General features: G+C 37.9%; 1 long non-coding RNA gene across 3 annotated transcripts in view; it reads left to right on the plus strand.

The window, feature by feature from the left end:
* Window positions 1–329: 329 nt before the first annotated feature.
* Window positions 330–11,089, plus strand: part of LOC103135535 (uncharacterized) — a 24,525-nt gene continuing 13,765 nt past the window's right edge. Inside the window, exons 1-3 of one of the 3 annotated variants that reach the window (XR_475941.2) lie at window positions 330–475; window positions 823–942; window positions 6,061–6,157. This is a non-coding gene — a long non-coding RNA (uncharacterized LOC103135535). The other 2 variants (XR_001661650.1, XR_001661651.1) reach the window with 2 other exon arrangements.

The raw sequence follows: 11,089 nt of genomic DNA on the forward strand, positions 1-11,089 counted from the left end.
CCAAAACTTTTTATTGGGTTTTATTTGACAAAACAACACAATTGTGTACCTAGTTTTGTAAGTGGAATGAAAAATACATGGTTTTGAAAAATCTAAAATGTGTGCATTTATACTTAACCCCACCAAATCTACATTTTGAGGGACCTAAATCTGTATTTTGTTTCTTTTGACCCAGTGCCTCCCCCACATCAGGTTGAAGTTTTATTTTTGCTTTTTATCAAAAGCTTAAGTAAAATCAGCTTCCCAGTTGGAGTAAGGTCTTGGAGTAGGCCGGGGATCCTCAAATCCAGGCTGTGGGAGCAAGTTGTAGATGTGTCTCTGTTTCAACACTCATGTGTCAAATAATTAGGTCATTAGCAGGACTGCGGAGAACGTGGCTGCACCGAGGAGATGCATCAACCATTTGAATGACGTGTGTTGAGCGGGGAATAATGGCCGCTGTCTAATTAGCATCTTGAAACGCTACACCTGCGAGGTAGGACGACTTGTCGGTGTCTGGTGACGTGGGCGTAGTTTGAACAGGCTAACATACTTGAATGTTGAATGTTAACTTTTATTCAAGCGTTTAAAACCATGTATGTCGCCCCAGTAACTAACTTTGTCAGTAAAATATGACGAAAAATATACTCATGGTAAAAAAAAAATTAAAAAAAAAATCAACTCGACAACTCCACCAGTTGTCTTGACGTTAAATACTATTATGCTAAGCTAAGCGTCGAGTCTGAACTTTAATTTCTCCTTTTTTCATGAGCTGTACGTGTGAAAATGGACACGTTTCCGTTTAGTTTCGGCTAAACTTTTAGCACGTTACATCTTTTGCAGGCTGTGGGTGATTTCTTTGCGGTCACATGGTGGAGCCAGAGGATCAGCTTTAGACGAGCAGCGGGATCTGGTCTGCATGCGTGTCGCCCTCTGACAGAGCTGACCTTTTCAGATTGACAGGTATGAAACAGTTGGGACTTTTCGCCTTTAACACTTGGAAAAAAATGTTTTTCATTAGAAAATGAGTACTGTCTTACCTCAAAACTTCCACTCCATGAAAGCTGCTCTTTTTGATGTCTAAGATAAAAAAAAATAAAAATAAATAAAATTTATGTTTGCAGTGTGTAGAATTCAGTTTTCTGTGTATATTGGGTTCAGCACAAGTGAATTTGGTGGTTCTCTCAAGATATTTAATATTGCTTGCTTTAGCTCGTGTGGTGTGAAGTAGTGCTTTGCATCCTTGCAGAGAAATGGCTGACTCTCAGCCTAATGTTAAAATGTCATGCTGAGCTCTTAGAAGTCGACCTCTTTAATTAACAAATAAACCTGAATATCTTGTTCGTTATGTTACTAGAAGTTTAGCTTTTCACCTGTAATGTTTTTTACTTTCCGTTTTTGCCCTGCTAACCTGGTATCTGAGCTGCTTTAAGAAAACTCGGGTCCCAGAGCATCATACGCTCTCCACTATGCAATTTGGATCCCACTGTCTTATAGAGAGGCCTAATTTGTATCCACTTTCATAACATTATATTATCACGTAGCACATCGATATAGAAGAGAGTGCTGCTCATATATGCAAGTTTTGCTACTGAAATGAATTGATTGTCATTGGGCGTTTAATTTTGAGAGGTTTTGTAGAGAGACGTTGCATTTTTAAATACTTTTGCAATAATTTTGCCAGCTATTTTTCTTTTTCTTTAACAAAAATTGCAAGAGCAGAAATGATTATGCCTCTTCGGTAAATGTACGAAGCCCGAGGGCCATGGGCCCACAGCAAAGTTCAATGTCTCTGTTTTTATTAGAGGGAGAGTTTCAGAAATGATGAGAGGAACAACGACAAAGCAAAAACCAAGTTCTCTGATTTAACCATTCCTGTACCCTTTCATACCCACAACCTGAACTCTATACCAACATTTCCTTCAAAGTAACTACAACCTAAAATGCCCCACCATAAATGCAACACGTTTTATGGTTGTCATTTTTGTTTTGGAAAAGTGACAAGGCAGTCCCTTTTAGCTCTAGGTGTTGTTTAAAAGCTTTGGCAGTTTTATTGAATTGTTCTTGTATCAATGTACTCTATTAAAGAATTTAGACCATCTACATAAACTATCATTGCAATTTAAAGCTTTGTAGTTTTCACTTGTCACATTTAATACGTCATATATCTTACAGAATAGCAATACTATATGTAGTATGTAGGCAGCACATTCAACATCCATTAATCAGTCTGTATAAAATACATCACTGCAACAAAAAGAAAATCAGAGAATATGTAAGATAAATTTTGTCCCATCTTATTGTTGTTCTATGCAAATGTTACGTTTTTAGTAAAGGCGACGAAATGCAAACCAGAGTTATTTTTCCCCATGTCTTAGATCAGTCAGGATGACCTAAATTATCTCAAACATGCAGCTTTGTTGTGTGACAACATGTGGAAATCAAAGGAAATCTGTAATCAGGAAAAGGTCTTTGTACCCTCACAAGTCTAGTCCACATGACTGCAGATGCCAAATTCATCTGTTCAAGCAATTATATACAAGTATGCAAATTGATTGATACTGCATCTCTTCAGACTGGTTTACAATGAATAGGCATACAACCGTGGGCCGTTTTGGGAACACTTGTACAGTCTGCTTACATGTCTCTTCTCATCGGTGAACAGCTGCCATTTAATAACAGAGACGACCGTAGTGAGCTCCGGTCGATCAACCTCTGATCTGTGCAGTTCCTACTTCTTTGTGTTTTTCTTTCAAACGCCAAGAAGAACATTTTGCACACAGAAACGCCAATGCTTGAGAACTGCAGCTGCGTCCTTGAAATTAGCACCGGTGAACAGACCTCGAGGGAAGTGAGCCACCATCTCTCCTACATCGACGATGTGCACAATGAAGAAGAGAGGAAGCTAATCCAAGAAATGCAAGCAGACCTTTACCAGATGCCCACAGGAGAGACACCAACTCATAATGAGACTGCAACTGCTCTGCAGAGTAATGTAATATGTTCTGGTTTCAGCTCTTTACACAAAGTCAATGAAACCTCATTTAACAGAACATAGAAACGCATTGTTTCCCATATTTCCCCTGAAATGGACTGCGGCACTGCATGCAATTCTCACCTGAATTTGTTCGGGTGGGGAGCTTTAGAGACATGCTGTTTTTATTCTGTGGAGTTAATCTGCTTTAAATGAGAGCTCGGAAGTTGGAAGACGGCATCAAGAACTTTCCAAGAAGCAGCTGTTCCTCTGAGGATGTGAACTGTTTCTTATTTTAAATCAATTTTTTTTTTTTTTTTCGAACGTTTAGCCAAATGTCATCCAGCGTCAGTGTGTGAAGTTTGTTGACAGTTTTTAAAAAACAAAACAAAAACAAGAGCAAACCAGATCCTTCTTTACTTTGGCGTTACCGTGGTGTCTGTCTGGTGTTGACGTGGCCTCAGACACTATAAATTTTTTACGCTCTCTTGCGATCTCTCCTTTTATTTGCTTCTTTTCTTGGATCTGATGTTTTCACTCCTCCCTTCTTCAACCATTGTTTTTAAAGTAAATTCCTCCAAAATTCCAGCTGGGGTGTTTCTGTTGTGTGTTTCTGTTGTGTGTGTGTGTGTGTGTGTGTGTGAGAGAGCTGTGAGCTGTGATAACTACTAGGCCCGTTTCCTGTGTGACGTTTAGCCAATTCCTCCCTCGCTAAACTACTTTGGGCTCCATGGCTGTGGATTCGAGCTATAAAGGCGCAAAAATCGAGCACATAAACTTTAGCTCTGCACGTCTGACTGGGTATAGGACGAGCCAGACCAGACACATTTCCAACACGGAGGGATTCGAGCTGGAAATGTTCCTGAGGTTTTTCACTGAGTGAAGTTGACCTCTCTGTGCTACGAGAGCGAGACTGATGCAATCTGAAGCCAATCTGACCAAAAGGTTTTTACTGCTGATGGAATAACACCTGATGATTTGCCTCTCTGCAGACACCACATGTTCACGCTCATGTGTGCATTTTATTAATCTCCTAAAGTTTTGGGTCATGGCTTTGTGCTATTAAAGAGAAAGTAAAACCTGACAGCCACCAGGACAGGAAAAGCTTTGCATACAGATTCAGACTGCAGAAAAAAAAAAAAAATAAATCAAAGTGTTTCTATTTTTTTAGAACTCAGGGAAATTTCTTACGTAAATTTAAATGATCGAGACGTCTATTGTAAGTCGTTTAAAAAAAAAAAAAAAAATCAATTACACCATCCATCCAGTTTCTGCACCGGGTGAAACCTAGGGCTATCTGTCTCCAGGGATTAACAGATGAGAATCCAGGACGCACTGTCAGTCTGTTGCATGGAGCTCAGAAACGCACACAAACATTCACACGTCTGGTAGCAATAGGTGGATTCAACACAAAGGCGGTGCACACTTAGCCCCATGTAAACCTACAATATGGAAAATTTCCACTAAGATTTAATTAAAGGGTTTAATGCAGCCTCTTGGGTATTTTGCCCAATAAAAGTCTAAAATAAATGTGCTTTGTGAGTTTTTAGGAGCTTGGACATCTGTTGACAAATGTTGCTTCTGTTCACTGATTTTCAACATTTTTATGAAAACAAATGATTGGACAAAGTTTTTCGCTTAAGCCTGCCTCAACAGATTATATCTGAGGAGATAGACTATGCTTTATTCATTATGTAAATTACATGTCTATCAGGAGCTTGATTTCAGGGAAGGTTACCTTATTTTGGACCTTTTTTTCTTAACTGCTGACATATTGAAAGGACAATTATTTAATTTGTAAATTAAGAACTGGTTCATTAGTTTATTTTTTAAAAAAAGAAGCTTTTTTCCAAGTTTCATATTTATTCATTAATAGCTCGCCTAGAAACTCAATGAAATTGCTCTATCTTTATACTGTACGTTTCTCTTTCTCTCTGTAATTATCATTAGTTTAAACATGGCTACCTATACTGACACATTTTAATGAAATGAACCCTGGGATGCCTGAAGTGTTGTGTTCAACATGCATTCTAATAAAAAAAAAAAAACCTTTCTGAAGTTTTGCTGTATAATCTTTTACATTTCATATGCTTGTGGGTTTGAAGGCACTTTCTCAGAGACCGAGCCGACCACGCAACGTCGTTGAGTAGGTGTGAGCTGTCAGAGTAATGTCATTAACCTCGCCAAACCAGAACTCTACAAACAAAACTCAAATGGGAGCTTCTGCTGTAGTGTGAACTGCTACGTGTGAATAATTTACTGCTTAATGGGAAGCGATATGAACTTCAGGAGTTATGTTTAGGCTATTTTTTTTTTCCATCTGAGCTTCATTGTTCTGATTCTGGATGAAGATTCTTAAATATATTCTTGAAGTCATGCACCGTTTATGACGGCGGCAATAAAAACATCATAAAATGTCTGCACGAAGCTGACAGACAGCTTAAGCATGTTTCCTGCAGGACAGCTTTGCTGCAGAAGTTAATGTTTTCAGCTGTCGGTTCTGCCATAAATTATACCATTCTGCTAATTTTGCCAAATTAAGTTTATGACTCCTCCTCGCAGTCATTAGCTATTAAATAAAAAACAAAAAAGCTGTCGTGTTTTGAGTACTAAATCATCTGACAGAAGCCAGTTTGGTTATCTTTTAAAATTCATAGTTTCGTGTTAGCAGGGAAGAGTAAATTAACCTTGACCCGCAGAATGCATTTAGCAGGAGAACATTAAGGGAATGACAAAACACGTGGAACAGACGGATGTGATGAAGATGGAGGATTCGGTAACCGAACAAACAACCCCCACCTCCTTGCAAACTGCACACAACCTGCAACCTTTTGAGCAGCAACAACTCTGCCATTGACACATATAATCCACTGAAAGAGAAAACCAGGCTGTTTATCTGTGAAGTCATGCCAGGAATTCACAGCATGAACTTCATGAAAAAATAAACGAGATTGCCTGCTTTGATTTGTGTCTAAATGGTGCAATATGATGTGGCCGTGGTTTGTTTGTAATGAAACGATAAGCGGTCAAATGGGAAAAGCATGTTTGTCATTATGCTATTTGGTCACGTATGACAATTAAAAGGTTATTTTTGTTTGTTTTACCAGATGTTAATTGTGATAATTCAAGCCTTACTGCATGAAAGGAAGACATGCTGATGAAGTTATCCTAAGGATCTGACTCTTTGGGACTGCTGGGGAATAGGTAAAGTCTCTGTTATACCACTATCTCTTCCAGTCAATGAATGCGTTTTAAAATGTAGACCTCTTTCTGAAACTTTGCACTGTAGCGGGATAGAATACCTTCATTTTTCTGCAGTAAATTATTACCATATGACTGCATCACCTCTTTATATCCGGCAGTGTAAAGACATGAGAATATGAAGCTATTCTCACTGGAATATTTCTATCTTTTCAACTTTTTTCATATGGGCAATATCTGTGATTGGCCAATGCAGGACATAAAAAGGGAACGTTGTTTTCAACATAAAAATCACAATCTCCATAGTGTAGCAGTCGAGCCATTTTCTTTTTCAGATGATGAATGAAACTTGCTTATTTTTTGTGGATAGAAATTGCTCAGTGGAAAGGTGATATTTGTCCTTTAGATTTTTCAGATATTGAGACCATTTTATTTTGATAGATAATTAGACTGTTTGGGTTAATGTGTCTTATTGTAGCTAAATCATGATAGAGTATTAGCTAACAGCTGGACTCCATTTACTACTGAAGAATGTGTAGACATTTGCCAATAAACACAATGTGTGATGGCAAATTCATGCAGGAACTAAGTAATACTCCTTGGACCAGAGACATGTTTTTTTTTTTTTGTGACTCCAGTTGTTTTGTAAGTCTGACACTTACTTGTTACACAATTGACCCCAAAATTATTCATAGCTTTTTGAGAATTGGATTTGAAGAAATCTTTTGATCTTGTCAAAATCTTTCTCTTGGCTCTAAAACATGTTAACATTGCAGAATGCCCTAGTCAAAGTCCTGACTTTAATCTGGTAGTAGTTTTATGGCGGCATCTAAAGATTAAGGTGGTGATAAGGAGGCCTTATGACTTTGATGAATTGGACCTGATTATTTTAGGCATATCTCTAGAGGCAGTTTGCATGATGTGGTGGCTTTGCTTTTTTTTTTTTTTCCTCTCTCTCTCTCATACATTTTTCATTGTAGAATTGCCAGAATCTCAAAACTGGCATGCATTCAATTCGATCAGATACATTAAACAGAAAACAGATACTTCAGCAGCAAAAGTAAAATCAGAGAACCCACTTTGTGTGTTTGATAGAAACAGACGTCATCCATGCAAACAGTCCTCTGGAGCAAGGTAAGTTTAAGCCAAGTTTAATTGTGTGGCTCCGATTGCTGAGTTAGCTTCTGCTGCTGTCATTGCTGTCACCGTTGGCGCTGATGCTGCTGTTGCTGCTTGGGTTTGTGGGAGAGGGCTGAAGTCTGATGCGAGAAGCTTCTGGTTGCGGTTGTCCCTTTGTTTACTGTTGTTTAGTCTCCTGTATTTATAGATTCTCTGCTGCCTGCTTCGGCTAATTATACCATGGATGCCATAGGGATAATTGCAGTAATGAATGGTTGGCTTCCCAAAGAATTCAGGTTTTTTCCTCTCCAATCATTTTGCCTTGCACAATAAGTCCCAACTTCAGCAACTCAGTTTGTGTTAGACATTCCTGTGCACATACATCTCCCTGCGTGCTTGGAGCCACATATGTTTTTGCCTTAATTCATGCCAACTCACTGCGAGTGAATACCTCAGAGTGGCGCCGTTTAGCATTTTTTTTTTTTTTTTTTTTTAGGAGAACACATAATTCATGCACTGCTTTGAAATTGCTCATTTGATAGGGGCACAGGTCTCTTACTACCTCCACAGCTCACTTAACATGCAGAAACAGAAGCCAGGAATGTTCTTTAATCAACCTTAATTATGGTTTCCCAGACTCTGCTGCTCTAAGGTCAGCTGTTAATCCTCGCTCCAGGTTCACAAGTTCAAAGTGTCATTAGCTTAGACAGTGAGGGTCTCTAAACACGCCATGTGTAAAATACTAAACAATAGCAGCACCCACAGAACTTGCATTTATCATAACGTCCACGTCTGCACGGCAACATAATAATGCCCCATTAGCCTGATGTTGGAGCTGAAGAATGCGGGGCTCTGTTTCTATGCGGATGTTTAATTTTTGCTGTTCTCCTCAAATCCTGCAGCTGTTTATTGGGCAATGCAGACGCTTGCAGGTAGTGCACATTCTAACTAATGCACGTTAGTGTGTCACTGCTGTGTTTTCTCACGCGTAAACAGCAAACATTTCTGGTGTGCTCTTGCACTGAGGACTACGGGGAACTCGTATGAAAACAATGCATGGAAAACCAGGCCAGCTCCAGTTGAAAACACACACACGCACACACACATGTGGAGCACGTATGTTCTTGATATTGTTTGGAAGAACAGCTGCGAGCCTGGCTGAGAGTGTCCTGAAAAGGTCAGTGAGGTTTGACGGGGGGAAAAAACAGTCTGGTTAGAGCTGGTAATTTAGATCCCTTTCTGGCTGCAAACTCACAACCTCTAGAGCCTAGATGTTTACACATGAACAACTCGGATGGAAACATTTTATAGAAGAGATGTCAAACGCTCTGGCATTTGTGACTTAAACTGTCACTAAAAATTAGAAATGTACATTTTTGTATTTACAGAAATTTCACAAACGTATTTGAGTGTGGCTTGGATATTTATCAAAACAGCAATTTGCCATAGTTGAAAAGTGTAAAAGTTATAAAGTGAGTCTTAACATATGAACTTTTGGGAAATTTGAAAAGTTGAAACGTGGAAAATACATGTGATGAATTATTTTAAATAAAACATGCCTATATTTTGTAGCATTATTTAATAATTAGCTGCAGTGTTGGGAGCAATCCAGTCTGAGCTACTCTTTTATTGACTTGAATGTGTGCTGGGTTATTTTCCTCAAAGGTTGGGCTTCGGCTCAGGAATTGACACCATACAAGATCCGAGTGCTTTTCAGTTGCAATTGTTATTATTATTATTATTATTATTTTAAAAGTACTTTTCTACATTTTATGCTTTCATACATTAAATGATTATTAACTTTGATTAGTATTACAATTCACCATCATTGTTTGAGCTTCAAAATAAAAGTCTGGACCTGCCAACTCGTATAAAAGACCCAGATGAGTGAGTTTTGCTGTTTTGGCACATAGTTTTGTTCTCAACATTTTCTTTTATTTTGTAATCATAAAGAACTGAAGTATGTTTGACTCTTTCTGAACATGAGTTGTAAATGTCATGAAGTTATTTAACCATTATCCATCAGCTTTGTGTTAGTAATGTCTCTGATAATTAAAAATGCTCACATGTTGTTGCTCATTTTGTTATAAAAAGCACTTTTGCTCTTCAGATATGCAAATTTTCTTGTTGCATAATAAAAAATAGCAGGCTTTGGTTTGCTTTGGACAAGGGACAGTTTAGTCAACAGTATCTACTGACCATGTTTCCTTGCCAGAGAAGGAAATATATTTTCAGCTGGTAGCTGGGATACAAGTCAGTTTACGACAATGTACTAGAAACCGTTTTACTGGACTTGCATCACTTCTTGCCACAGTGGAAAAAAATACTTTATTTCTGGCACAGGTATTTACTGGTTCAATCATTTGCAGCATGCTTGCTTTCTTTTTGTCACTAGGCTGCATGCTTCTTGTTTTCATTCATGATTATTTTCTTGTAAAAAAAAAAAAAAGTTTTTCTTTGCTCCAAAATTCAAAATTAGATTTGTAATTTTTATTCTTTCATTTATCCAGAAAATAATTAGATTTTTAAAAAAGTAGGGGTTATAATGCTTACTTTATTTGAATGGTTATTGTGGCTGTAAAAAAAAAAAAAAGAAAAAGAAAAACTTGCATTAGAGCTGACCTGCTTTGATGCCAGCTTTATGACTGAAGTGACCTCTGTGATGCTCTAAAGATGAGGTTGAAACATTTTCTTTTTGGGACTCTGGTGTTGTGCTGGTAACTTGTGTACCAGATCTTGTTTTATTATTTAGTTTTAAAACGATGATCAAAGCCTTGTTCATGGTAGAAGGACTACATGCGGGCTGTAATTCACTTCCCTCCTTTTGACTTTTGTTACTGTGGAAAACAAAAGTTTTACTTTAAGTACAGCAAAGAATGTTTTCCTTATGATGAGCCTGAGTTGATATTTCAAAGTTGTTTGCTGAGATGATGAACTGCAGTGGGACAAAGAGGAGCAGAAGAGCTAACAGGACAAGAAATAATGATGCAGCTGGTGTGTGTGTGTGTGTGAGAGAGAGAGAGAGAGCCCCTGAGATTTCTGGGAAAAACACCTCTGTGTGTTGGGGCAGAAATTGCATGTAAACATCATTGTCATGAGAGCAGATAAAGGGCTTTGACACCAGACAAATGTCAGCTTTGATTAGTAATTCCTACCTTCAACATTTTTCTAGAATATGACATTGTTTTGATTTAATGCTGATCTCATTTGCTCAATGTAGATTTATCCATTTGTTAGCTTGCTGCTTCTGGGATTGTCTGTGGAAGCACAATTGTATAAAACTCAAAACGCCTGCTGATTGTTTATTATATTTTACCGTTATGTTCCACATTGTGCAGCACTGAGTTCTCGTAAATACTAACCTCACCTAAGCCATGAAATTCTTTTTATTTTATAATCTGTATACTTCCTCTGTTTCAATCTGTTGGCAAGCAGCAGATGCTCAACCTTGACTCTGCTCAAGAGCACTTTTGAAGACGACCACAATTTATTCAGTGAGAGGTTTGTTTCATGGGCCACAGCTAAATCAGGGATTTAGTGAGAAATTTATGAAGCTGTAATGCAGTTAAAACTCGATCAGAATTTATTAATCTTCATTCATTAATCTGAGACAAAACTTCATTGAAAATCAATGTGACAAGCAAATACTTTTGTTTTTCAGGACACATTACTTAAGAAGGGGGAAAAAAATCACAATTGAGTTCCAAAAACATAAGAGCTGATTTGTTGAGTAGAAATTAAGAATTAATCAATAATCAATTCTGTTTGATTGCCAGTTACTAGACATGTTTGGCAAGTTTACTGCTTAAACTTTAC

Source organism: Poecilia formosa, unplaced genomic scaffold (genome assembly GCF_000485575.1).
Source record: "Poecilia formosa unplaced genomic scaffold, Poecilia_formosa-5.1.2 Scaffold26, whole genome shotgun sequence".
NCBI lineage: Eukaryota > Metazoa > Chordata > Actinopteri > Cyprinodontiformes > Poeciliidae > Poecilia > Poecilia formosa.